Source organism: Pantherophis guttatus, chromosome 3, assembly GCF_059756535.1.
Source record: "Pantherophis guttatus breed Tessera chromosome 3, ASM5975653v1, whole genome shotgun sequence".
NCBI lineage: Eukaryota > Metazoa > Chordata > Lepidosauria > Squamata > Colubridae > Pantherophis > Pantherophis guttatus.
This window is the reverse complement of record NC_142065.1, coordinates 20243837-20269610: the sequence shown is the minus strand read 5'-3', so window position 1 is coordinate 20269610 and position 25774 is coordinate 20243837. Positions and strand designations below refer to the sequence as shown.

The following is a 25774-nucleotide window of genomic DNA, read 5'->3' as shown; positions in this document are numbered from 1 at the left end:
TTGGCCTGTATTATCCCTGCTTTTCATAATTTATTCAGATTATTTTTTATCAGTGTTTTGCCTGAAATAATATTTAATAGATGCTGAAAACTAAATTAAACTAGAAAGTCTGAAACCTGAAAGAAATTGCAGATTGTTAAATTGCTGAGATTGTAGTTAGTATTTTGTGTCAGTATTTAAATGTTAAACCACCAACATTTTGCCTTCCAAAACAGTAATGGGTTTTGCCATTCTTGAAAACAGTTGCAATTAATGCATTTAAAAGACTTGTTTAGGAAGTAAATCCAGCAGTAAATGTGTCACCCAAAAATCAGTTATCCTTCTGGGTTGTTGAGCTGCAGACACATGGGACTAGTTTGAAAGCTATTTTTTTTTGTAGGTTTTAAAGTATATATATCAGAACCAGAATCAAAATTTGAGTAAATAAAAATGCCCTTAGGTTTTTCCTTCAGGAGAATAGGGAGGTGGGCTGGTGCCTATGGCAAGATTTTGTAATAGTTTGACTGATGTACTGCTGCTTTTTTAATAACTCAAACATTGTTTGCCATTGCCCTTCCTTCCTTCCTTCCTTCCTTCCTTCCTTCCTTCCTTCCTTCCTTCCTTCCTTCCTTCCTTCCTTCCTTCCTTCCTCCCTTCCTTCTTCCCTCTCCTTCCTTCCATTTCCCTTCCTTCTTTCTTCCCTCTCCTCCTTCCTTCCTTTCTTCCTTCCTTTCTCCCTCTCCCTCCTTCCTTCCACTTCCACTTCCCTTCCTTCCTTCTTCCATCTCCTTCCTTCCTTCCTTCCTTCCACTTCCCTTCCTTCCTCCCTCCCTCCCTCCCTTCCTTTCTTCCTTCCATCCATCCATCCATCCATCCATCCATCCATCCATCATGTTCTGTAATAGTTGTCAGTACATTTACTACTTCAAACTCATGGAACATTTTACAGGCCATACTAAGGGGACTTATTTTATAATAAAACTAATCACTCATACAAATAGAGGACTTCCTTCACTGGAAGTATTCAAATTGAGGTGTGATAGCCATCCATCTGTCCCTAATATTTTCTTGGTAAGTCCACAGTAGATATGATACCTGTACTCAATTCACTGTAAAAGCTTCAATTTTCTATGGAATGAATTGCATAGGTTTTTCTACTGGTAGGTAAACAGGATTGGATGAGACTAAGACCCAAGAATGGGAGAATGAAACCATTGTGCTTTTTAGTATTTCTGTGTTGTCGTTTTTAGTTAGGATAACCTTAGGGATTCTGTGCTTGCAAATGGAAATGCGATTTTTCAAGTTGATAGTGTCATTTTATGTAAACAAAGTTAATTCTACTTCCTGCTATGCAGGGCCCAAACTCATTACTGAAACCACAAGCAGCACAATATAAAAAAGTTAACTGTCAAAAGAGCTTAAAACAAAGATGGAAATGGTTTCTACCCTGCTCTTCTCCCTTCCCAAAGTTGCTCACCAGACATTAATTACCACATCAAGCTTGTTTAAATCTGTACACATGTGTGTTCAGCACAATATTGTTTGGAGCCACGTATTCTACAATGCATATCATTTCTGCAAGTTTGGGCTGCTGCAAATAAAAGCAAAAAACCTAAAACTAAAATTCTAGATTTTAGGCAGAATAGACATTAGAATCCATGTCTGATTTCAGCATATTCCTCAGTTCTACCATGAAGCACCGTTCTTCCTATACAATTTTATACTGATGCATTTTAACTTATTGAATCAAGAAGCATTGGACCAAAGATTCTCCCTACAGTTAGGTATCATGCCAAGAGTTGACCTAGTCCTGTAAATAGGCCTACATCTTAATGCCAACAACTTCCACACTCTAGAAAAGAAGTTATATCTAGTCCAGATCAGTGGTGGGTTGCCCCCAGTTCAGATCAGTTCTATAGAACCGGTTGTAAAACTGGTGGGAGGCTCCACCCACCGACCCCAACATCATCAGGAAGCTTCTGTCCATGCGCAGAAGTGCACACGTGGCCCCATTGTGAACCAGTAGTAAAGGTAAGTGGAACCCACCCCGGTCTAGATGAGCATAATCTATATATTACTAATACTTTTATTTCTGTAATCTGGGTGAAGCTGCACATTGTAGACAAGTTTTGAACCTCAAATGGGCTAAGCTACAGAATGTGTCCAGGACCAATGACTCTCCTGGAACTGAAATTTGACAAATTTTGTAAAACATTTTACGACAAAGTTATCATAAAGCATTTTATGACATAATATAAAGTGTTATAAAACATTCCCTGTGATTAACTGTTGATGTCTGACTGGGCTATACACTTCAACATGGGCTATTTTCAAGGCAGATGCATCTCTGAATATCTCCATGAAGGCAGGACATTAGAAGCTCTTTCATTGATGAAGGCATGGAAGAATCTGGTAAGGAAATATATCTCTCTGAAACAATGACCCAACTAGTCATGACTTGCCCAGTACCACATAATTCTTTATTTTCAACTCGTTAATGGTGTTCTTTCTCCAAAGGAGGAGGAAGATGTGGAGGTCCAGCCTTATCATCTAAAACAGAGGTGGGGAATGATTGCCCCTTTGTGACTTGTGAACTTCAACTGTCAGAATTCCAGTATGGCTTGCTCAAGAATTCTGGGAATTGAAGTCCACAAGTCATAAAAGGGCCATCATTCTCCCTCCCTCCCCCTCCCCATCTAAAAGATTGATAGCTGAGGAAGAGAAACCACTAAAGCTCTCAGATGAGAGAAAAGATACATCTTTTATTTTCTTTCCACCTTGCCATTCTTAGACACTTTCATCTTGTTAATATCTAATCAGAATCATTCTTTGTTGACCTCATTTTGATAATTTTGCTCTTCAGTTAGCTATAAACTGGGCATTTTTCCCATGTTGTTAGGACTTCTTTCAGCCAACCAGAATAGAGCTGGAAGGGACCTTGGGGGTCTTCTAGTCCAACTCCCTGCTCAAGCAGGAGATCTTATACCATTTCAGACAAGTGGCTGTCCAGTCTCTTCTTAAAAACCTCCAGTGATGAAGCACCCACAACTTCAAGCTGTTCCACTGGTTAATTGTCCTCACTGTTAGGAAATTTCTTCTTTTAACCATAACACTGAGTAACCCTCACAGATCATTCCTAACAAGCAGCCATCATCTCCCGTCGGATAATTTGTAAGCCCTTACAACATTGTTGAGCATCTTTTCTTCATTTGAAATGACCTTTACAGGATAATAACATCTACCTTGTTGAGTCTTAATTACCTAATTAGAGGAGGCTTTTTTTTTTTCACTTAGACAAACATTTAAAAAATCTTACTCTTTTAATTGTGCCCATCTTATTTTCTTCCATTTGAATCTTAATCAGTTTCAATAGGACTTTCTAAAATAATTCTTCCCATTGCAGATTTTTTTCCCAGTAAAAAGTTAAGCAATTAAATCTTATCGTTCCATGAACAGTATATGCTCCTCTACTCCCCAAAATTGTAAGTGATATCACTCTGATTTAGAACTTAGCATCCCATATGTAGTAGATCTGATTGACTGTAGAGTGATATCTTAATATGTTTTGTGTATATTAGTGTATGTGCATATATATGGAAATTCTCAGTCATCCAGATCATGGTTGTCCCAAAAGTGGTTTTTCAAGAGTCAACTGGACTTTCTTGTTTTTCTTTGAAGACATTTCACTTCTCTTCTAATCTTGTATGAGAAGTGAAATGTCTTCAAAGAGAAACAAGAAAGTTCAGTTGACTCTTGGAAAACCGCCTTTGAGATGGATATATGCATGTATATATACATAAATCATATATGTATGTACTTCATGTATATGTATACCTTCATATGTTGAGGCATCTCAAAGTGGTTTACAATAAAATCAGTAATAAAATATGTAATATTTATATAACACAACATGAAATAAAACATTCTTTAAAAAGAGAAGAATATGTCCGGGCCCAGCATGCTTCCCTCTGCTGTTTAATATCTATGTGAAACTGTTGGGTGAGGTCATCTATCAGTTTGAGATTTGGTATCATCAGTATTATCTTCAGGCTATCTTGACTCAGTGTCAGGTACAGGACTTCTGCCTCCAACCGGGGTTGAAGCCATATGAGAAAGCCTGTGATTTCAGCTGAGACAGTTCCATGCAGGGGTGGGCTGCTGGGGCTTCTCAGGGGTTCAGGAGAACCTCTAGCTAAGATTCTGTGCAATTCGGAGAACCTCCAAATCCCACTCCTGGCTGGCCCCTCTGGCCCCTCCCCACCCCTCCCAGGAGTCCTGACGTGGCCTGTTTTGGATGCAGGTAAGTGCAGGGTGTGTGCAGAGGCTCAGGGAGGGTGAAACATGGGCCTACTAGAAGTTCAGGAAGGCTGGAAACAGGCCTGTTTCCAGATTCCAGAGGGCCTCCAGAATCTGGGAAGGCCGTTTTCGTCCTCCCGGAGGCTCGAGGAAAGCCTCTGGAGCCCAAGGAGGGCAAAAATGCCCCCCTGCCATGGTGCAGGAGTCCAACTAGGCCATGCCCACCATGGCCATGCCCACCCAGCAACCGGGCAGAGAACCCCTTGCTAAAATTTTTGAAGCCCACCCCTGGTTCCATGCCATTCAATTCATCCACCCAGGTCTCAGTAATTCATGCCAGGTCAGTCCCCTCATCTATGATCACTTCATGAATGACCACCAGAATCTTATTGTGACCTGGCACTTAGCAACATCATCCTGAAGGAAGTGGGGAGGATCAGAAATCATGTCACAAATTATCTAATAAACAGAGGAGGAAGCAGATGTGATAATGGTCACAACCATTTAGATCAGGGGTGTCAAACTCACATCGGCACATCATTATTTAACATATCGGACCTTTTTTCCTCTTCACTATACCGGGCATGGGCGTGGCCAGCGCATGATGCACCCGGCCCATGGGCCATAAGTTTAACAGCCCTGATCTAGATCCTCTGCTTTTTGTATGTTGGCTCCCATAACTTGATTTACTACCATTAGTGATTATTTGAACTGAGTCCTCCTTCCACCTTCAATTTTTCCTCTACTCATCTCTCCTGGCCAGAAATACCCTACACATACATACCACTACTTAAAGAGGGCAGAGAAGAGTTAAAATGCTGCACAATATTGTGCACAACCACCAACCAAACTTTCATTATAACTCAGCTCTTTCCAGCACAAGATTGAATTCATGTTCTTACATAAAGCCCACACTCATTCTTTAGGGAAGATGATGAGCAAAATTATGGCAGGGTAGAAACCAGGTGCTTTCAGCACCTGTTCTTCATCTTTTAAGGCCAAAGGAAATCCCTGAAGCCCTTATCTGGCTGTTCCCAAGAGAATGCAGTCAATCTGGAGAGATTAATGTCAGATGCAAGGAGCCAGAACGAAATACCATGAGATAATCAGAGTTACCTCTTTATTGCCACGTGCCTATTTATAAGAATGTTACCAGACTGACTGCATTCTCCAAGGAACAGCCAGATGCAAGCTTCAGGGATTTGGGGGGAGGTCAGGCCTACCTTCCTTCCTGTCCTACAAGCACTATACAATTGGAAGCCTCTTCATTCCTTACCTCACACTATCTCACAGCAAGCTTCTCAATCAGTTTCCCAAGTCAAGAAAGTCTAGAGGGCTTTAAATAGATGGAAACCTTAGCTCTCCATCTTCTTCTCAATTAAAAATATTTAGTATGTTTCCCTCTGATTAGAATTCCTGCATAAAAACAAAAAATAAATGCAAGCATTTTCTCATGTAGGTCAGCTCTGTAAAATAAGATGTAATTTTCTTATTGGTCATTATTTTATTAACCTCATAGATCTTTTAAATTCTAATTGCATATCTTAACTGCAAATGAAATTATATGATAAAGATTTAAACAAACTTGCAGACCCAAGTTTATTTACATGTAAATATGCTCATCTCTAATAAACAGTTTACTTATACTTCTCTGAATTCTATGTTCACTTATTACCTTAGATCTACATCAAACGTGAAGCTTTAAATGGTAACATGGTGCAAAGGATAGGATATTGCATTGGATATGAGTTGGACACTGAAAAAGCAATTTATTCTAATGTTTTATTAATATGTTGTTAAGTGGAATGATTGATACAAGGCTGGTTCAAACAATGTAATAATTCATACAGTAATGAGTTTGCTTGGATTTGACTTAGTATGTTGCATGAACCTAGTCAGTTGTTGTTTATTCCAGGAACCATGGTTTAGTGCAATGTTTGAGTTCAATCATTTGGTAATTGGAACTGGAGTCCCTTTAACAGTCTGCTCAAATTGGGTACTGGCGATTGACTTAACTTTTAGAAAAAGAGCAAGAAAAAAAGAGCCTTGGTAGCACAGTGGACTAATGCACTGTTATTAACATCTGCTGCTTGCAATTACTGCAAATTCAAATCCCACCAGGCTCAAGGTTGACTCAGCCTTCCATCCTTTCAAAGGTAGGTAAAATGAGGACCCAGATTGTGGGGGCAATAAACTGACTTTGTATAAATATACAAAAGTATGAAGGCTATTGCTTAACGCATTGTAAGCCGCCCTGAGTTTCCGGAGAAGGGCAGCATATAAATTAAAGGGAAAAAAAATAGATTCATCCTTCGTGCAGTAATTTCTTTTCATAAAGCCCAGAACTAAGATAAATTTAGAATGACCTTCCTATATTTGCTGCCAATTAGAGAAGAAAGTGAGTTAATGGATGAATGGGATGGTTCAAAACATTAAGCATTTTTTTTCACATTATTTTTTCCTTTGTAGGGTCAACACAAAAATCTTTCATTCCCTTCTTTGTAGGGTCTATTCAAAAATCCTTCAGATGCTGGCTGAGGAATTCCGACACTAAAAGTCTAAGCCAGGGGTGTCCAATCATGAAAATTTTAAGGCTTGTGAGCTTCAATTCCTAGAATTCCCCAACCACCATGGCTGGCTGGGGAAATCTAAGAGTTGAAGTCCAAAAGTCTTAAAGTTGCCAAGGTTGGACACCCTGCCTCCTGCTGGCCACACATTCATGAGCCAAGATAGGGAAAGTGATAGACCCTCCCTATATTACCATAGAGTCTTTTCTGCTAGAGCAGAGGCTGAAAGTGTGAGCTGGAAACTTTTCTGCATACCTCAAAGTCCTCCAAAGTGTGTAGCCTTAATACTTTGCAACAAAATACTTTTGTGAGCTAGTAACTAGAAAAGGGGACAAATGGCCTTGTAGAATTCTCTCTCCTGTGAGCGATGGGTGATTTCTCCAAATTTTCTCAGGATAGAAAAAATTCTCAAAGGCAAAAACTAGCAGGGACAATAGCGTTTGCACTGTGGGAGAATTTCCCTTTTAAGTCTTCCTTTGAAATTTAATGGCAAAATGAGAAGGCTGCAAACTGCTGGAGAGAAGATTATTCAATGAAAGAGAGGTCATTTCACAACATCTCTCAGGTAGCTTATAATTAAATTATGGTCAGAAACACAGGATAGCAATCAAGTAATAAACATGCAAGAAGTTATTCTTTCTCTAGAATTTTCTTCTTTCAGATTTTTTTAAAAAGTGGATTCTTCTTTTATCAAATTGAATGAGAACTGGTAGAAAAAAAATAGTGCAATATGTCTTTGCTTGTGCAATTTGTAACAAACTCCTGAGGCATGCTAGGATAGAAATATGTTTTATTTATCTTTGCATCATGAAGATGCAGATTTCATATTGCTTACTGCAGTTCAGGCTCAGGAGGGTTGGATTCTGAAACATGTTTATTATAACTCGTTCTCCCTTTTCAATTTGTGTAAGCAACTAACTATGATGGTGAAATAATAGCAGCAGACATCATGACATCACTCATCAAATTCACCTTTTCATATTTGTATCCCAATGTTGGATGCAAATATGAATGTCATGGATTGTGTTCTGATAATCGCATTTTAACATTGATCTGTTCCTGGCTTTTCCTGCAGCTGTCTATGTTAGCTTCTATACTACTTTAGAACATGATGATTCTATTTAACAATAAGGGTATTTTAAAAGACTACATTTTGTGGCAATGAACTTTGTGAATAAAATGTTTATGTCAGACCTAAAGCAATTACAAATTAATATATTGGATGGATTCCCCAGTCTCCTGACAGCTGCTCTACATTGACTAAGATAATCACAATTTGGGCAAGGAACTACAAGTTCTACGTTCCTATTTCTGACTCAGAAATTTTCCAGAATTATTAGTGATAAGGAAAAAAAACTGTGCTAAATATATTTGCAGTGAAAGTATCCTGGGTATTTACTTATGTTTATATTTATATTTTAGATTCTCCGTATAAAACAAAAGCAAATTATAATTAAATATTTTAACGTAACAAAATTATATAAGTGTATTTAAAGAGCTAAAAAAGAAAAAAATATAAAATCAACCATCAGAATATATATCAAGTATAATAACATAGACCAGAATGAAAATGTTGGTGAAAAAGTGTTTTCATTTTTTTCCAGAAACTATCAAAAAAATACCAGGTAAACTCCTGTAGAGATACAGGGCAGCCACAATCAAAAAGGTTCTCGTCCAAATAACTGTTTTCTGTCTCCTATCAGAAAATAGGAACTGGTATATGTTGATAACACCTTTTTATCCTTTTGGCATACCAAATGTGTGTTGCAGCATTGATCCCCTCTCTTGAAATGTCACTTGCAGTACTAAACTTGCATCCATATCCTAAACAAATTGCCTATGGTTATGATAGACAGATTGAATACAAATAGAAAAGAATGCCCCTCCGGTAGTCTTTTAATAAAGCCCACCAGATCATGTTAAATTCTCCCTCCCCAACCCCTTATATTCATTTTTAAAAACTGCATGTCTGTGGCATGTGTGTGAGTGGGGGAGGGAGGGAGGGAAGGAAGGGAGGGAAGAAGGAAGGAAGCGAAGAGGAAGGAAAGAAGGAAGAAAGGAAGAAAGGAAAATGGAAGGAATCAAAGAAGGAAGGAAGGAAGGAAAGTGGAAGGAAGAAAGGAAAGTGGAAGGAAAGAGGAGAGGGAAGAAAGAAAGAAGGGAAGAGAAAAGAAAGAAGGAAGGAAGGAGAAGAAGGAAGAAAGGAAAGTGGAAGGGAGGGAGGAGAGGGAAGAAGGAAGGGAAGGAGGGAGGGAGGGAAGTGGAAGGAAAGAGAGGAAGGAAGGAAGGAGGAGAGGGAAGAAGGAAGGAAGGGAAGTGGAAGAAAAGAGGAAGGAAGGAAGGAAGGAAGAAAGGAAGAAAGGAAAGTGGAGGGAGGGAGAGGGGGGTTTCATGCTGAGAAATAGATCTTGTGTTTTTTTATCAATATGCAGAGTTCCAGTTGGTCCAGCAGGCTGCTGCTTTGCTCAATCTGTTCTCAGACTGTTTTTCCTAGTCGTGATGACATTGGTACAGTCTCAGTGCCCTCTAGTAAGTCTTCCTCCCTTTGCTTGCCCACCAACTGTAGACTGGTACGGAGCCCCTGGATATTCTGCTAAAACTCTAGTTCTGCTGTCCCCTGGAACAAAAACACCTGTTTACCTGCTGGCCATCTTACCATCTCTATCTCTGCAAACCCCCCACACACACACACACACATACACCTTTCTTCAATTTCCAACCGTTCCCTTTCAGGAAAACAAATGGCCAGCTGAAAACCACCGCAGCTGATCCCTGAATAAGAATAAGAATAAGAATAAGAATAAGAATAAGAATAAGAATAAGAATAAGAATAAGAAAGGCAGGCGGGGTGGGGGTGGGAGTTCACCCAGTCCGCTTTAGGCAGAAAAAAAAATGTTTCTCCTAATGCCAACAAATAGCCTCCCCTTTTTAAAAAAAATGAGCTTCACATTTCGAGTGGCACTTCCTCTGTCATCACCACGGCTGCCTTCAACTTTTGAACTCTGTCAGCAGCTACATTTGCAGCTCTGGGGTCGGGCGGGAGGGGGTGTCGTGGGAAGGGGAGAAAAGGGGGGGCTGGGCAGAGTCGCCGAGAGCAGTGCACCCCCTTTTGCCGGTGGAGAAAGAAATAAACAAACCCTCACACACACACCCCGCAAAACAAAAACAAAAAAATATGGGGGGAGTGGAAGCATCCTCTGGGGGACACAACTCAGCCCCGTTGGGCCCCGCTGCAGTCATACTTTATGCTTTGCCGCAGCTCCCGAGCCTGCGTCGTCGCAGTAATTGTCACGGTGACAGAACCGGGAACATGCGCTGTAATTAGGACAGTTGTTTTGTCATGTGTAACCATCTGAAGAGGGGGAAGGAAAAAGAGGCGAATGTGCATTAATCTGCACATCTGTAGCATCAAGAAGGCAAACTATGCGCAAGGGCGGAGGGGGGGTGGAAGAGAGAGAGAGAGAGAGAAAGAAAAAACTCAACAGAACAACTCAGCCAGATTTTGTTTTTCCTCAGAAGGTGCATAAAGGCGTGCTAAAGTGGAACCAGTTGTATATGACTAAAGATGATTTTTTTTTCTTTCTTCTACTCTTTCTCTTTCCCTTTCTCTCTTTCCCCCTCCCCTCCCCTCCCCCCCTCTCTCTCTCCCTTCCCCTTCCTCCTCCTCCTCTTCTTCTGCTTCTTCTTTCTCCTCCTTGGGGGAGGACACAAGGAAATCTTTGGGCAAAGTTGATCCTCAGAAAAAGGCAGACCACACCTTCACCAAAATAAATCTTTTCCCACCTTTCCTAGATCTCTCCCTGGTTAGATTTCGAGAGCTGTCTTGTGGAATGCAAAATTTCCAAAGAGGCCCCTGACAATTTAACACTAGCAATAGCAATAGCAATAGCAATAGCAATAGGAGAAAGGAAAAGGGAAAGGGAAAGGGGAAAGGGGAAAGGAAAGGAAAAAATAAAATCACATTAACAATGAAAATTAGTTAAGGCCAGGGGTGTCTGCAAGATGTGGTTAAAAAAATAAGTCAAGAGGGCATCTGTGATAGTGCAATCAAAGCTCTTTATCTGCATCACACAAAAACAGGCAGAGTTACAATCACCTAACATCTTCCCTCACCCCCACCCCCTTTTTTTTAACACTGTGGATATCCCTGGTTAATGTCATAGATGTGGTAGACTTTCCATGACATAAAATAAACCATTTCCAGTAAGTTTTCTAGACTGGCAGATGTCAGGCTGAGTTCTGGATCTAAAAGAGTGAAATGTACATTTCACACTTTCTGCCTAATTGGGTGGATTCCTTTGCTTTCAGGGCTGAGAGCTATAGGCTCAGCATGGCTGGCTCGGGAATTCTGGGACTTGAAGTCCACAAGTCATAGAGGGGCCATTGTTCCCCACCCATCTTAGAGCACTGATGAACTACTGCCTTCAAGAGTTATACCTTTGTCCTGAAAAATATAGAACATAGAATAATAAAATTAGAAGGGACCTTGGAGTTGTTCTAGTCCTCTAATCCCTGTTAGAGAAGGAAACCCTATATCATTGCAGATGAATGGTTGTCCATTTGAAAGCCTCCAGTGATAGAGCACCCATGATTTCTGAAGGCAAGCTGTTCCTTTGGTTGATTGCACCATCAATTAAGCATCAGGAGGATGGGCACTATCATAAGGAAAATTAAATAAACATAATGTCAGGTTTCGGTGTCATCTCAAATAAAGTGCATTTCCAAACAAATAGTCTTTGATGAAATCTTTCATTTATTAAGCACGACAATCTGTTCCCAACTACGTCGTAGCCAACACTGACTTCATGACCCCAAACCTTCCCCTTCCGTTCCCCAATTCTCTGCGTCTCATTGGCCATCTTCCAAATCACTCTCCCCATATCTACTACTTCAGCTCCCAGGAATGTCCCCCCTCCCATCCCATCTCCTAGGGGATATTATCTTCAGGGAAAATAAGTAGGTGAAAAGTCAAGCGTCTTCTTGCCAGCTGCCCCCTCTTCTCATGTCAGCACTGGAACGAATGTAGTTTGGAGTGCTGACACATAACTTGAATCCTTTTTTTTTTAGAAATCCAAGCAGGAATAGCCATAGCAATAGCACTTAGACTTATAAACCACTTCACAGTGCTTTACAGCCCTCTCTGAGCGGTTTACAGAGTCAGCATATTGCCCCCAACAATCTGGGTCCTCATTTTGGGTCCCAATCTGGGTCCTTGGAAAGATGGAAGGCTGAGTCAACTTGAGCCTGGTGAGAGTTGAACTGCCAAATTGCAGGCAGCTGGCAGTCAACAGAAGTAGCCTGCAGTACTGCACTCTAACCACTGCGCCATGGCAGAATGGAGTATATAAATAAGTATATCAATAAAGAAAACAGCACTTTAATATTCCTTGCTAGCTAAAAGCAGACCAACAACAGGTCCATCTGCTCTTGGCTGGTAATTGGCTGGTAATCATTTTCTACCCAAGCCCCACACCACTGTGACATCACAATGCTGGTATATATATAAAAAAGAAAAGGTTTGCACAGTGATGTCACTGCAGGACAGAGCTTAACACTCCCTGACCACAGATGCACATGTGGGCATTAATTCACTTTTAAGTAACTGGAAAGAAAAGCTTGTTAACACTCCTACTCCTGGTTATTGCTTCTTCCCTGCTAATGGTAGCAGAGAAGCAATGATCCTCAGGAAATTCATGGGGAGGGATAGTCTAGCTTCTCCACCCTGCTGCTTCCAACTGCTGTTTCTTTGTGGCTGATTGCAACGTGGAAACTGCAATCTGTTGCACTCCATCAATCATTAGGTTGATGAGCAGACCATCAGAAAAAGAAACTCCTCTCGTTCTGAAGGCCAGAAGGACAAAAAAAAATTATTATTATTATTAGTTCAATGTATATGCCGCCTTTCTCTGGAGACTCAGGGTGGACATTTGTCCAACATTTAAAAAAAAACATGTTAATTCTCACCCAACTCTTTTTCTTACATAATTTTTCTCTTCAAGGAAAAATCTTTTTTCTTTGATTCTCATGTATGACCTATGGTCTTCTCTCCTGTTACTTTAAATACTGTTTTTAAAATACAAAAACAATATTTTTTAGATGATGAGGTGTATACTTTGTCAGATTCTGAAAAATAAGGCCAACAGGCAGCAAAATTAGCAATATTCACTTAGGAAATGTTTTCTTTGAAGAAGACACTGAAACTATGAAGCGCCTACCCTATTTTATCAGATTTTGTTTTTCTTCTACCCCAGGCTTTTTTCTTTCACTCTTTCTTCTTTCAACAGGGACTAGAAAGCTGTATTTTGACTCCTGTCTGTGAGCTGTCTGTATATTCCATTTTACAGGCATTGGTGCTGGTTTAACAGTACCTTGTAAAGAATCCAAAGATCACCTTTTGAGAGAACGGAAAGCTTGCAAAGTAACAATAGCATAGCAATTTGCTTCGCTTGTAGCAAATGGATGTTTTTGTGGAACAGAAAGACTTTGCAATAAATAAGACTAGAAAGACTTCCAAATGCTATTGTGCGCCATAATACCACTGTGATCTGCATTGGCTTTTGAATGGTGGAGGTCTAAAAAACAGAGTCCCATAAAAACCTACACTTCAAACAGAACAATGTATGACAAAGATAGCTCTCTGAGCGGTCTTGAGCCAGAATCAAGAGTGCCTGCATTAAAAGGAGGGAGAGGGCTTTGTGACTGTTGACAAGAGAGGTGGGGTGAAGATTGGCTGCTGAAATTGAGTTAAAATGTGAACTGCAGGCAAAAGACTGCGATTTCAAAGTCATTTTCCTGAAAAAGAATCTTGCAAGCCTGGAATTAAAAGGCTTCAAGAGATTATTCCTATTTTTGGGGGGGTATGAAGATCTGGCCTTACCTCAGGGGGGGGTTCTACTTACCTTTACTACCAGTTTGCATTGCGCCCATGCCTGCATGCTCTTCTGCGCGTGCGCAGAAACTTCTGTGCATGCGCAGATCAACTCTGATGACATCCGGGTCAGTAGGCGGAGCCTCCCGCCGGTTTTACTACCGGTTCTTGCGAACTGGTTGAACCAGGGGCAACCCACCACTGCCTTACCTTGCTTGCCATCTAAAACAACGCCTTGATCTGGACTCACAATAATTTCCTAAACTCTACCATGAGCTTGAATTTCTTTGCTTTGTAGTCAGTTATTCATTTCTTCCAGAAACTCAAAGTTGCTTATATAGCACTCCTTCCTCCAATTCTTCTCAATATCCCTGTAGGTTAGGAAGTCTAGGAGGCAATACCTTGCCCAAATGCAGGCGTGTCACTTTTGTGGTTCAGAAGGACTTTCTACCTGGACAACTTGGTCCTTCAATGATTATCTTTACATACACACTTATCTTTACAGGGAAGTTCCCTAAACTCAACACAGCTTTGAACTGTGTTTTGAATATACAGTATCTTTGCTATACAAACTCCTAAAAACTCTATTGGTTAAATTCGTAAATTGTTTCACCCTTTTCCTGGTCTCAGGTAACGTCATTATTTGCACAAATAATTTGGCCTGTGCTGTTTTACACAAGCATCTCAGCAACAGCAGTGCCAAATGATTCACAATCAATCAATCCACTCCATTTACCCCCTAGGATATGCCCACGTTACCCCTTGTGATTAACTACCCTATTTAAATACTTGTGTTTTATACAGTCTGTGCATCCACAAAAGATGCCATTTTATTGGCTGGTGTTAGCTCATCTGGATGTGCCTATGTGAACATCTAGCTATTTGGAACATCTACTGATAGCTGTTTGTATCTGAGCTGTTAACCTAAGTATATAACCAAGTATTTCAAACTCAGGATCTTAAGATATGTGGACTTCAGTTCCCAGGATTCCCTAGTCTGCACGCTGGTTGGGGAAATCTGGGACTTGAAGTCCACAGATCTTGAAGTCAAGGACCAGTCACAAGTGCCTCTTGTTCAGCACATTGCAAGTTTGAACAGTTGCTGAACATTAACAGAGGACAGCCCATAGTAAATTATTGAATGACTTACTTGATGTTGTATTTCATTATTTTTGTACTGTGTCTAAGTATAGGTGCATGAAAAACTAATCTACTTAAAGGCAGGAACCTTGCTGCAGACATAGGAGGACATCTGCAGAAATGGCTTGATCTTGGGATTATGGTAGTTATGGTACTTTTCCAATAGCTGTGCAAGGGTGCAGTACATAGTACATGCCTGTGATGCATGCAGATGTGAGGCACTGACACGTGAACACACATTCATGGCAACACCAAGACAGCCACTGTTCCCATCACTGCTGCCAGCTTTTAAACAAATCAGTGATGAATAACACATTATGGATAATTATACTGCCATCAATATTTCAGTGCCCCACTTCTGCTTATCTACCATCCTCCTTAATGATAACAACAACTTTGGCAGATCTCTTGAACAATCTTCTCCATAAGGTTAACCTGTATAAATTCTCACTCTATCTTCTTCTTCCCAATCGGAATATGTGAGCTACAGCTCACATCATGTGTCACCCTTCCTGAGGACAATGTGAACTGTTGCCCTGGTCCAACCCATCTGGAGGATGCCAAGGAGGGAAAGGTTGCTGCAATAGAATGTACCCGCAGCAGATGCTGGCTTCCTTGAATTACATGTTTGCAAGAGTGACAGCCATACTTCTTGACATACAAGGGCAAACACCATCATAAGCCACAGCTCATTACAACAAATATTCCTGGATATTTGTTGGCTTGACTATGTAAGGCTAATGTGATGGAGTGTGGCATTGTGCTTGTATTAATTTTGCTCTTGTTTTTCTCCATTTCTCTTCTTGTTTTTCTTCAATGAAAGCAACATCCAATTAACAAATGGATTTATCCCATTCTCCTCTCCTTTGCCTGCCCTAATCAAATTTTTAATGTTCCTGTCTGTGCAGTATCTAGGTGTAGCAGCTGGAAGGAAGAGGTTGCACATGGCCTCGGTCTTTCTCTGCTGCCTGATTACCCAGTGAAAAAATTTGTTTGCTGTGAAATGCACAGTGTCGGATGCTCTTCCAGAGGGACAATAAGACAATTGTGCTTGCTCAGTTAAACTCTTTTCTTTCTATACCATTTACATTCTCTTATTATTTCTATTTTATTTTAATATTAGCAACCATGGAAAGGCATAGACATTTTTTGCATTACAACTAGTCAACATATATGATCGGGGAATTGAACTAGAAGATTTCCAATTTCCCTTCCATCTCTGTTATTCTGTTAAACAGTTGATATAAGACTTTACTGAACATAGATTTCTCATTTATTGGGTGGGAAATCTCAGCACAAGTGTCAGGAAAATGTGGCTGATTCAGTAGGAATTCCAGTGACTCCTTTTCAGAATCCTCAAAAAATAAAAGAGTTCAGCCAAGGGCTGTCACAAAGGCATTTTTCCATATCAAGGTAAAGGATGTGCATATAATTAAAAATTCCATCCACATTACTCTCTCGGTCAGTAGGTCAATATTCCAGTAGGGTACACTGGAATATTAAAAAAGTTCCTACAGACTTTTTAACCAATCAGAGAAAACTTCATATTTATATGCATAATGAGGCACAGTGTTCATAACTGTTAAGGTAAATTATCAAATAATCAATTTGCTTTTGACATGAACATTTCCCTGATGCAGGTTTTTAAAATGCAGGTTTCCCAAATTTTAATCTTTGATTTCCAATAGAACTGATGCTTTGCATTTAATTTTCATAGCATGTTTTTTTTAAAAAAAATGGGTGGATTTTAATCCAGGAAATATACTGTTGAATAAGTACTGTTATCTGACTCACTGCACAAACTAATGGGAGAGAAACATTCAAGCTAATTTCCAATCTATCTTGTGATGTTCTTCCTAACCATGACTAATATTGAGCCAAATCTATGCTTTCCAGAATATCCTCCCACTTTCCTGCTATGAAAATGAGTGTTTACACCTTCTTCGAGCCACTATTTATAACCTCATTTGTTACCAAAATCCTTTTCTTGTCCTTCTAATGCTAGAAAAGCAGCTATTCAAGAGTGAGACAGAATGCAACAAAGAAAACAAGATTAAGGGTTGATTAGACAAAACTCCATGATGAATTCTCTCTCCACCTCCCAAGTAATTTCTTAGCAATGAGGAAATATTCAACACTGCTTGATTAAGTTTACCTCAGGGTATCTCAACCTTAGCAACTTGAAGAGGTATAGACTTCAACTCCCAGAATTCTTCAGCCTGCACACAAATTCTGGGGGTTGAAGTCCATACCCCTTTAAGTTGCCAAGGTTGTAAAATCCTGGTTTATCTCATTTCAAGCAGTTAAACCAAGGCAAAGGCCATAGTCAGCAGACAAAGCTGACAGGGAAGTGAGTTTTGATCAAAAGTTAAACTTCTGTTCCCCTGGACAAAAGCAGATTATGGATTCATTTTCCCTTTGCACATCCAAGTCCAGTGGCATATGTAGCCAAGTTTTGACTTATGCTTAAACCAACATTCTCCATTTCATTCATTTGTTCATTCAATTTCTTGGCCGCTTATCTCACTAACACAGAAAGCTTACAATATAATACAATTTATCAAAGATGGCCCATATAACACAAGATGATTCTTATGGACGGTGTACAATAAAATTTTGAGGTCTCTATATTTAGGGTCTGTATTAAACTTTGGTTCTGTAAACCAGGCAGGGCATGTAGACTGGAGTTAAAAACTAGGACAATCCTAGTCAAGCTGAAATGTGTGATAAGCCTATCCTTGATTAATCAAAGGCCTTTCTGGTCCAGCATTTTGTTCTCACTGGAGTCAAACTGATGCCATAACTAGGAAATTGGATTCAGATGCATCTTACCTTCCTTACAACTGGAGTAGAATTGGAAAACATAATGATTTTAAAAATCCACATTAACCTTCACGTTGTCATAGCACAAATATCTATGCCACCCAAATCTCAGGTCATGTGCTTCTGAGTCCCAATTTCTCAGCAACATCCACTCTTCCCTCCAAATTAAAGAGAAAGCTGCAAAATACAATTTCAAATCAGGTAGACCCAATCCTCCTCTTCCTTTTGCATTCTGTAACACATTCTGTTACTTTCCCTGCCAGACAAATTTAGATATATCTTTTTGTCACTGTTTAAATGATTCATCAGTTGTCAAAACAGGTATTGTCTCTAACAAAAACATCATTTTAGGTAAGACATTCATTTTTATCACGGAAATTCTCCCCAGCAATGACAATTGTAGTTCCTCCCATCTTAACACATCTTTTTAAACTTAATTCCATGTCTTAGCATAGTATTTGAAATAACATACAGTTCTTGTTTGTCATAGTAATACCCAGGTATTTTACTTTCTTCTTAATTTTAAAGCCCATTTTATTCATCAATTGTTTTTTGATCTTCTATTTTTGTTAACATTTCATCTTCTGTTTGTTGATCTTAAAACCTGCTGGTGTGCCAAATTCTTTTAGTTTTCCCATTAACATTTCCCTTTAAAGGATTCTTTAAAGATCCTGTTAAAGGATCTTTCAAAATCAGCACCAAATTATTTGCAAAAATCCTTATAAATTTCTTTTTTACTTTTACTTCCACAATTTGTCTGCGCTTGAGCAGGGGGTTGGACTAGAAGACCTCCAAGGTTCCATCAACTCTGTTATTCTGTATTCTTAAATTTCTATCCAGTATTTTAAGTAGCAAAATAAACAAAAGAAAAGATAATGGGCATGCATGCTCTGTTTCTTTTTGTTATCTTACAAGGCCTTGATAAATCTCCATTAATTAGCATCAATTATTTGTGCATCCTGTGAAGTATAAATTGATTTTACCCATTTTAGAAACTTCTCTGCAAAGTTCCTATCTTCCAAAACTTTGAACTTTTCTGCCCAAGTCAAAGTCCTTCTCCACACCTAAGAAAATAAATGTGGCTTGTTTTTCTTTATGTTGTTCCCAATATTCCAAAATATCCAACACATTACTAAGATTGAATTTAACTGTCTATTAGGTCCATATGGATCCCAATGAATCGATTCTTGTGAAATCCAGAACTGTTCCTTCATCTTCTCATCTCATGTTTAGGGTCATTGCAAAAGATGAAGCTGGATGTTTCTAAACTTCTGAGGGTATCGAAACTCTATTTTCCAAATTAAAAATAAGAAATGCAGAGGTGGGTTTCATGTAATTTTACCACCGATTCGCTGTGCATCAAAAATGCGCTTTGCTCGCACGCGTGGCTTGCACGCATGTGCACGGCTTAGAAAACATAGCTAAATAGCAGGGTGAAATGCTCCCGGTTCGGACCGGATCACCTGATCTGGTAGCGATGGCTGTGGTTGGTTCAGAGAACCGGTAGCAAAAATCCCTGCGCCCCCCCCCCACCCCCATGCCCAGCTGAGCCACACGATCATCAGAGGCTTTTTTTTTTTTACTTTTAAAAGCATTTTTTCTACAACCTCTTCCGATGAAAAAATGCTTTTAAAAGTTAAAAAAAAAAAAAGCCTCCGATGATGGCACGGCTCAGCTGGGATTGTCAGAGGCTTTTCAGAGCATTTTTTTCTGCAACCTCTTGGCCAAAGAGGTGGTAAAAAAATGCTTTGAAAAGTCTCTGACGATCCCAGCTGAGTTGCGTGATCAGCAGAGGCTTTTCAAAGCATTAGAAAAAATGCTTTGAAAAGTTTTTTTTTTTAAAGTTGGCCACGCCCACCCAGTCACATTACCCACCACCACCAAGCCATGCCCACACAACCGATAGTAACAAATTATACATTTCACCCCTGCTAAATAGGATAGCATAGGGTGGGTGGGCAGACGGCTGAATACCACCACTGAAGAGATGTCTCCATTTGTTCCCAGTTCAGAAACTACACGTGGCATGAAAAAAGAAACACAACATTTACATTATGAGGTGACCACTTAATTTTAACTATCTATGAACAAATACAGCAACCACATGGAAGTCCAAGCATATCAATATTAGTCTTTTAAAAAGCAAGGGAATATCTTGCTGAAGATATCCTGCCACCTGTACAAAAACTGAGCATAACAGCACAGTTATAATTACAGGAAATGGGTGAATAACTTTGAGGCAGAACGTTCATAGTCAATTTCTTTTAATCTATGGTTTAAAACCGAACAAAGCAATAGGCAGTCTGTTAGTATGACAATCTGAAGTTCACATATATTTGGAGAGGGGAAAAAAATAAGATCAAGAAATTTAAGCAATGATAGAACTATACTAGCATTTTAGCAGAATCATAATAATTAGCTATGGGACTTAAAAGGATCATCCAGACCATTTTTTTTTATCTTTTCTGTCTCCAGTTCTAATCTTGTTCTTATTATTGTATTATAGTATTATTACAAGCTACATTCACTCAACCCCTTTGGACTCACTGTTTAGGTTTTTTAAAATAACTTTATCTTCCATTCAATTATGCTCTATATCAGTGGTCCCCAACCTTTTTATCGCCGCGGCCCGCTGAGCGCGCGCAGGGGTGGGGGCACGGCCCAGGAGCTTTTGCGCACGGCCCATTGCGCACGGCCCAGGAGCCTTTGCGCTGCAGCGTTCATGTCCCCCGGCCGCTGCGCGGCCCGGTGCCAGGTACTCCACGGCCCGGCACCGGTCCGCGGACCGGGGGTTGGGGACCACTGCTCTATATTATCGCGTGTATGTATATGTGTGTATGTGTGTATCTGTATAAGTGTAGGTATAGGTGTAGTAGGTGTAGGTATATAGTGGTACCTCGGTACTCATCAGTAATTTGTTCCTGAAGACACAATGAATACTAAAAGCAATGAGTACCAAGAAAACCATGTAACTTTCCATATAACCTGCTATTTCGGCCAGAAGAAATAGTATGTCATGAGTCAGTCAACATCAGCAATTTTTTCCTTGAATGTCAACTACCAGGAAAAAGGCAAGTGCCGGGAAAAGATTTCTCCTTCAAAATGCGTCAAAAACAGAATTTGATGAGTTTTGAAGCAGTTGAGTGCCAAGGTATGACTGTATAATAATATATGGGTATGAGTTATGTGCCTGGATATGGATATATAAAAACACTCATCTCTCTGGGTGTATAATTGTGCATCTCAAATATTATTTATTTATTAGTTAGTTTATAGAACTTATATACTACCCTACTCACACAGTGATGCTAGGTGGCTCATAACAATCAATAAAACCAATGTAAAAATAGATCATATCATTTGCACAAACACCAGATAATAATAATCATCAACTATCTTACTTTGGTGCATAGCGTAATTCAATTCCCCAAGACTGCATCAGCTTTTGTTTCATCTCTCACAGGAGGTAATCTAGTTGTAATGTTCATCAAAGTGTTATTCCTACTGCTGCTATACTGATTGTATGCCCCTTTGTAAGTGACTGGAAATATATATTTTAACTCTAAAAACCCAACTCTAAACTGGTTGTCGGTTGTTTTCTTCAGGGACTAGTTGGGGACATGGATGAAACTAACACTCTCTTGTCATCAGTCTTTCTATTACACAAGGTATAAATTCTGCAGCATTAATCAATTCTATTTAATAACCTGCTTTTGCAAAAAAAAAAAAGATCCTCTACAATCTGTCTATAAATAAAATTTCAACCACCACAATGTTACCTGGACTTTACAAAGGAATGTGTTCTTAAAGGGTCATTGTTCGAAGGCCCCTCTGCTGATTTCAATGAAATTTGACAAGCTCGATCACCTCATAAAGGTCTAACAAGACTGTAAATTTTATACGATTCTGCCAAAGAAGAAGTTTATGGCCTATTGTGTTTTACCCACACTATATCATGAGATAAACAGAATCCTGCTTAAACAAATCCCACTCCACGCGCCGGCATTGACTCAAACTGCAGAATTTGTGGTTGTCAGGAGGGAATTGAGCCAGTCTCAAAATGGTCTGGTTTGGAGTCCAAAGTCCAAATTTTGTCAATCTGCATATAAACCTCAGTGCTGACATTCCTTCCTGCTATGAAATGTGGAAAACAGTATTAATGTCGCATTAGAAAGGCAGCGATTCCAGGAAGGTTTGATAATGCTAAACTTCAAGAGACAAGCAGCCTAAAGAAAGGAAAATACACAAACTGTGAATCATTAATGGCTGCACTAAGGGTGAGTTAATCATTGCCTACTCAAAATTATTGCCTCGAGTTTAAGTAAGATCTCCTAAGAGTCCAGCTCACCTCTTGGTGACTTCAAGGATTATGTCCATACAATTTTCTTAATAGTATAGTCCTTTTACACATGTTTCTTCAGCCTTTGGATCTAGTATTCCTTCTTATCCAACTCTAGCCAGGACTCATCTTTCCTACCTTCTGAGCCCCGGTAAAACATATCCAGGTACTGTCACCTGCTGAGGCTCCCCTCTGCTTTACAACATTACAAAGCTGCAATGTTTTTAAATGCAATTTTTCAGTGTAATGGACACTATCACATGAAGATCACGTGAATTGTTAATACCACTTTATAATGTCTTGGTAAGGCCACACTTGGAATACTGCATTCAGTTTTGGTCGCCACGACGTAAAAAAGATGTGGAGACTCTAGAAAGAGTGCAGAGAAGAGCAACAAAGATGATTAGGGGACTGAAGGTTAAAACATATGAAGAATGGCTGCAGGAACTGGGTATGTCTAGTTTAATGAAAAGAAGGACTAGGGGAGACATGATAACAATGTTCCAATATCTCAAGGACTGCCACAAAGAAGAGGGAGTCAAGCTATTCTCCAAAACACCAGAGGGTAGGACAAGAAGCAATGGGTGGAAACTAATCAAGGAGAGAAGCAACTTAGAACTAAGGAGAAATTTCCTGACAGTTAGAACAATTAATCCATGGAACAATTTGCTCCAGAATGCTCCAACACTTGAAGTTTTAAAGATGTTGGATAATCATTTGTCTGAAGTAGTGTAGGGTTTCCTTCCTAAGCAGGGGGTTAGACTAGAAGACCTCTAATAACTCTGTTATTCTACATTATGCAAATAAATGTCCAATTCTGCTGCTTGAGGAGATCTCCAATTAGTCCTCATTTTATGACTGTACTTGAGCCTGGCAATTATGGTTGTAAATCATGATGGTCATCCTGTGACCAACTGAATTTTACAATCTTTTAGGGGATGGTTGTTAAGCAAATACCACATTTGTTACACAAATACCATAGTTGTTTACCAGTTGTAAAGTAAATGCCAGTTTCTGGCAAAACCATCATAAACCACCGTCAGTGGCCATGGAGTGGAGCATATAGGCTTAAATGGGGGCTAGTTGCCAAATGCACAAAAGGAGGTCAGGAAGTCAGGGAGCAGTGTCAAAACTTTGAAACTGGGTCACAAATAGCTTTTGAAGGCGGGGCATTGTAACTTTGAATGAACACTAAGCAATTAGTCGTAAATCGAGGTCTACCTATAACATGCTTATTGGGGATTAGTTTTAATTCCTATCTTCTCACCAGAAACACATTCTTGCTCCAACATGCATTCGGTCAAAATGGTTCATTATTGGGAAATGAAATCTTCATATATATTTTTTTCCTTTGCTCTTTTCATATTATTTTCAACTCTTATATTAAAGCATATATCATTAATATATTGTTACTCACCTGTTATGGGAAAGCTAAATGACAATTTGCATGATGAACCTGGAAGTCTCCTTTTGCTCAGAGGTATTTCCCTACAATTAAACAACTGAACTATGTGATATTGATTGAGTTTGATGAGCTTCTGTGACCAACAGTCTGAACAAACAGTTGGTATTTCGGGGACACAGATGGAGAGTAGTTTATATGGTCCCCATTCTTCTGGTAGATCAGCACATGTTACAAATGATAATAAGTGATATTTCAAACACATGTTCTTCACTATGTTGATGAATTACAAGCACCTGGCCCCAAGGAGCTCACAGTATCTATTAATAGGCATCAGTGAGAGACATATGGGACTGAGATGTACTAATAATTGGACATAAAGAAATTTAAGGAAGTGGAATGCTTTTAAACACTGATCTGTTCCTTATGGAAAGTTCATCTTCACCAGTTTTCTTCACATTTGTGGAAATGACATCAAACATTTGTTTCTCTAGAGAAGCATTTCTCAACCTCAGCATCTTTAAGATGTGTGGGCTTGAATTCCCCTCAGGTCTTTCTGGCATTCTTGGAAATATCAAAAACTAACCTTGCGAACTTTTGCACGCAGAAGTGTTTTCCAGTAACTGTTCTTCTTTCTACCATGAAATATGGGATAGGACTATCCTACAGCGCTTTTCATCTTGAGAGGCCTTTTTTTGCAATATTGTCAGATGCTTTCACACGTATCTCAGGTGTGCCAGCAAACAGATGGCTGGACAAAAGGAGAAGGAGAGAAAGCTGCAGCTGCCATGCCTCTGTCCTATTTCAGCAAGAGGATTTAAAATAGGAAACTGGTAAAGTGATCCCTTGTTTATGTCGACCCATGAGAAGATTACCCAATACTTTGAGAGAATCCATGGAAGAAAATAGCTTTTAGGTTAGTTAGCACCAACCTCTTAGAATCCAGACCAACACAGATTCCAAACTGCTTCTGAAAAAGTGACAAAGCATTTATTGATATTATGCCGGGCAGCAGAAGCAACAGAAGGATAAACTTTGTTTTTAGTGCAACCTAAGCACTTTTCCCAGTTTTTACAATGCCATAAGTTGGCTCCATCCCCTACTGCTTTGCTGGTGTATCCATGATTTTACAAGAATCCATTACATTACCAAGGGATTCTAAAGGCCTTGCAACTTTTGCTCTTCATCTGTAAGGAAGAAACATTTGCCTGCACTATGTTTTCAGGCATGGATGTTATAAAAGCAAAAATAAAGCAACGGAAAGCTCATTAAAAACAGTGACATTTTCCATTCCAGGGAAATGGATTCTCCAGCTTGCCATAGTTCTGAATATCATTGGTACACTCATAATATAAAGGAACAGGGGAGGAGAACGGGTAAACCTCAGTGCAGTGCTTTTAGTTTCTATATGAAATTGCCTTTGTGCAAAGCAAAACACTGAGCTGCTTACAGCATTCAGCCATGGCTGTGAGTGGATTGAGATGTAAATGTTCTTCTGCCCATTTTTCTATCAGATCTAGTTCAGTTGAAAGACTGAGATTTTACTTTTAAGGTTCTGTCAAAGGAGAAGAGGAATAGGTTTAAACCGTGTTATTCAACCTCAGCAGGTTTAAGGTATGTGGACTTCATCTCCCAGAATTCCCTTGGCAGCATGCTGTCTGGGGAATTCTGGGAATTGAGTTTCACACACCTTAAAGCTGCTGAAGTTGAGAAACACTGGAATAGAGCATTCTTGTGTTTATGAAATGTCTAAGAAGTCGTTTGTTTGTTTGTTTGTCAACAAGTACAAGGAAACAAGTAACAGTATAGACATAGACATGGATGCATGAAAAAAATTGGCACAAGTAAAAGATTATAAATAGGCAAAACATAGCCATAAACACATAGAATGATTACATATAAATGGGGACAGTAGGACAGGGACAGTAGGCACGCTGGTGTGCTTATGCACACCCCCTTAGGGACCTCTTAAGAAACATGAAAGGTCCATGGTAGACAGTTTAAGGTAAAAGGTATGGGGGATTAGCAAGACTAACAACAGGATCAGGTAGGGTGTTCCAGACATTTGCTACTCTATTGCAGAAGTCATATTTCCTATAATCAAGATTAGAGTGAATTACATTGAGTTTGAATCTATTGATAGCCCTTGTGTTATTACGGTTGAAATTAAAGTACTCATTTACAGGTAAATGACCCCTCATTCCAGAGGTCTGTAGCTTCCCAGCAGTGGCACCCACAGGAAGTGAGGAGAGGAAGGATAAAAATGGCAGCCAAGATACATAAAGTTAAGCAGATATTCTACCTTTTTATTCATGTGTATGACACTGGCACTCCTAGCACTCCAAGGACACTGTGTCACT

At 39.6% G+C, this 25774-nt stretch overlaps 1 protein-coding gene and 1 long non-coding RNA gene across 2 annotated transcripts in view; both read left to right on the top strand.

Annotated features, from left to right (window-relative positions):
- Positions 1 to 25774, top strand: part of TSHZ2 (teashirt zinc finger homeobox 2) — a 449616-nt gene that overhangs the window by 331201 nt on the left and 92641 nt on the right. The window lies entirely within an intron of this gene.
- Positions 1941 to 8939, top strand: LOC148114512 (uncharacterized). The gene is made up of 2 exons (XR_015732977.1): positions 1941 to 2010; positions 2315 to 8939. It is a non-coding gene; the product is annotated as an uncharacterized LOC148114512 (long non-coding RNA).